This window comes from Lipotes vexillifer, unplaced genomic scaffold (assembly GCF_000442215.2).
Source record: "Lipotes vexillifer unplaced genomic scaffold, Lipotes_vexillifer_v1.1 scaffold1092, whole genome shotgun sequence".
In the NCBI taxonomy this organism is placed as follows: Eukaryota; Metazoa; Chordata; class Mammalia; order Artiodactyla; family Lipotidae; genus Lipotes; species Lipotes vexillifer.
In genome coordinates, this window is record NW_006777748.1 from 265,249 (window position 1) to 268,600 (window position 3,352).

The following is a 3,352-nucleotide window of genomic DNA, read 5'->3' on the forward strand; positions in this document are numbered from 1 at the left end:
GGCATGGGCTATTTCAGGGAGTTATTCAGTTTTCCTGGGTATCTCTCTTGTATACAGGAGGTATACATGTTATTAAACTTCTGTTGGTGGTATTTTTTTTCCTCCAGTTAATCTTTTTTTACAGGGTGGGGTCGGGGGGGCTCTCAGCCAATAACATAGAAAGGGTAGAAGGAAAATTGTTAGGGGAACCACTGACTGAAACCGCCCACACTGGCCAGACAAGATAGTAGCCACTTTCATGAGTTTCTTGACCACAGGAGGTCCTGGTAAGGAACGTGGAACTAACAAGCTACCACCACCCGGAAGAATTCGGGAAACGTCAAAAGGACAGAGGAGATGCTAAGCCCATATGTCCTACCAACCTCCCAGAATCCTTCTCACTGGAATCCGTCTTGGCTGAGCGATGAGTGCACCACCAGAAAGGACCCTGAGTCAGAATGACTGGCCAGAGACAACCCGGAAACTAACCCCATTACCGTAGAACCCGATACTGCAAGCTACATGGCAGAGCAGTTCTCCTGTGTTCCCTCACCCTGCTGCTCTCCACCCAGTCACCCCTTCCCAATAAAGTCTCTTGCTTTGCCAACACGTGTGTCTCCTCGGACAATTCATTTCTTAGTGTTAGACAAGAGCCCACTCTCGGGCCCTGGAAGGGGTCCCCCTTCCTGCAACAAAATTACTTTTCTTCCTCTACACTTTGAATCAGTACAAGACGCCATGCCTCCCACAGCCACAGGTCCAGAAATTGAGGGGTAAAAGGGGAAGAGGATCCTCTCACTCTTACACCTAATAATCCACCCCTAAATTCACTGCTTTCCTGTCCCAGCAACTTCATGATCTGCTGGCTTGGAGGTCTTAGTTCCCAAGGAGAGAATGCTTCTACCAGGAAGCACAACAATGTTTCCACTGAATTAGATGAGAGTGAATTGAACCGGTACCTGGCCACACGGTGTGATCCTTACACCACTAAACCAAAGGCAGAGAAAGGGGGTACTCTACTGGTTGAAGTGATTAATTCGGATTATCAAGAGGAAAACAGGTTGTTTGTACACAGTGGAGTTAAGAACTATGTCTGGAACCCAGGAGTTTCTCTCGAGTAACTCTCAGCATTTCCATGTCCAACAGCAAAGATTAATGGAAAAATACAGCAACCCCCCCAAAAACAGACATGACTTTCGAGGACTCAGGACCTTCAAGAATGACAATATGGATCTCCCAGCTATGTATAGAACCTTGGCTTGCCTGTATCTTTCACCAAGTTCCTTGGCCACTCAACAAGCCATGCCATGTGAAACGGAGCAGGACCCTATGGTGCTTGCCCACCATGTCCTCAGGCTGCATTTTGTCTGTGGAAAAACTTGAGCCAAAGAATAAGTTTAATCAGAGAAGTGAGAAAATGCAGAAACAGAGGAAAACAGTCAAAAGAGACCAAATAATAGTAGTTTAGTCATTAAGCAAAGTCAAGGACCTTTAGTTCCTTCTCAAGGGCTATAGGTAATATTCTGAGCCATGTCCCGTGAGCTGTCTTGTAGATACTGAAACCCTCACCAGGTGGAAGAAGTTAACTACGTGATGACCAGGCTGTCGCCGTGACATCAGCTGCCACAATTCCAAGAACTGGCCTCAAAGAAATGGAAACAAACCGACCCTGGAACTGAAGATTAACTGTACCTAAAACAATCGAGATGACGCAGGTCAGACCACTGATGACCAATTTCAAGGTGACTGTCAGAGCTGACTGCGCTGTTTCTGCAGGTAGCCGCCTTGCTCTGTCTATAAAGGCTCTTGCTTCCTGATTGTCGGAGTTGGATGGGAGTCGGCCTTTGAAGAGGCGTCCGCCCTCCCCGCCTCCAGTTGCGGGCCTCCGAAATAAAGCAACCTTTCCTTTCCTACCGACCCTTGTCTCTCGACAATTGGCTTTCCAGCGGCGAGCAGCCTGGACCTTGGTAACACATGGACCAGCTCTTGTTACCAGGAAGAGCTAAATCAGACTCCATGTTGGATCTGTTTCTTTTATTTTAACCTTTGCTTCCCGTTGCTTTTGTTCACTAAAAGGATACTCTCTATACATAATGGCCTGCCTTGGGGAACCCTGCCCCTCTGCCTGAATGTTAAACAAAAGTGCCTTTGTTCAGGGAAACCTCCTGACCCTGTCCACTTGTGAATGGCTGTAAGAAAGAAGAAATTAACACATCCCCTCCCTGAGGCTGGCCATTCCAGGAGATATTTGCAAGACTTATGGCCTTTTTACTTTACTTCCTCACCCCCTCCCCCTCTCTGTTCCATCAAAGAAACTGGCATCCAAACCCCGATAAGATGGGTTTTTTGGAGATATTAGTCTCCCATCTTTTCCGTCTGCAGCTTTCGGAATAAAGTCATGTTCCTTGCCTCAACACCTTGTCTCCCAATTTACTTGCCTGTGGTACGGCGAGCAGAGCGAGCTTGGACTCCGTGACACTCTGGGCAGCACCCTCTGGCAGGTGTCTCTGCCACCAGCCGCATCCTCTCCCAAGAGGTCTTAATCTCAGCATTTGGTGGGGTGGGAGCCTGCTAAATCTTAGTCCCTTCTGTGCTTACGCCTCCTCTGCCCTTGGGGTCACAGCTGCATTTGCATTCGCTAGGACAATGCTGCTTAGGGTCTTTTATCACCTTTACCACCTTTTACTAGTTAAAAATCCTCTTTAATATTTAATAAGAAACGGGAAATGTTTGTTCCCTGTTCAAATATTGGTGAGGTTTCTGCCTCCTGTTTGGACTCTGCGTGCTACATCAATACAATAAATACAAACAACAACCTAAACTTAACCTGTTTCTTTATATTCTGCAACGCCTCCCATTTAACAGAACTCAGTGACTCACCCTTCCAGCCTGGAAATGCAATCCTTTACCCTTTCCAGCACCAAGCGGCTCCTTTTTACTACTCAGCTGCATTTTTCAATAAGCTTGACCACATATGTTCTTTCCTTTCTTCCCACTTTAAGCAAAAGATCTGTGGTAGGTGGTAAATTATGAATGTGAGTAGGTTTTATGATAAATATATAATGTTACATGTCAATTATATCTCCAAACTAGAAAATAAAAATAGAGGTGCAAAAAAAAACCCACTCCAAATACATATATCTTCAGGATATGATTTAGAAACTTGGAATAATGTTTTCAGCTATTCTGTCTGATGCCATAATATTATAGTAATACAGTATGATATTTTAAAACCAGGTTCAAGAATTTTACAGATACCTCCTCCAGGGTGTCTAGAAATAATATTAGTGCCTATTTACTGTGTTAAAGAGAAAACCACAGGCTCAAAATGGCATTACTCGTTCTAAAGCCCATGATACCAAATCTAGACTTA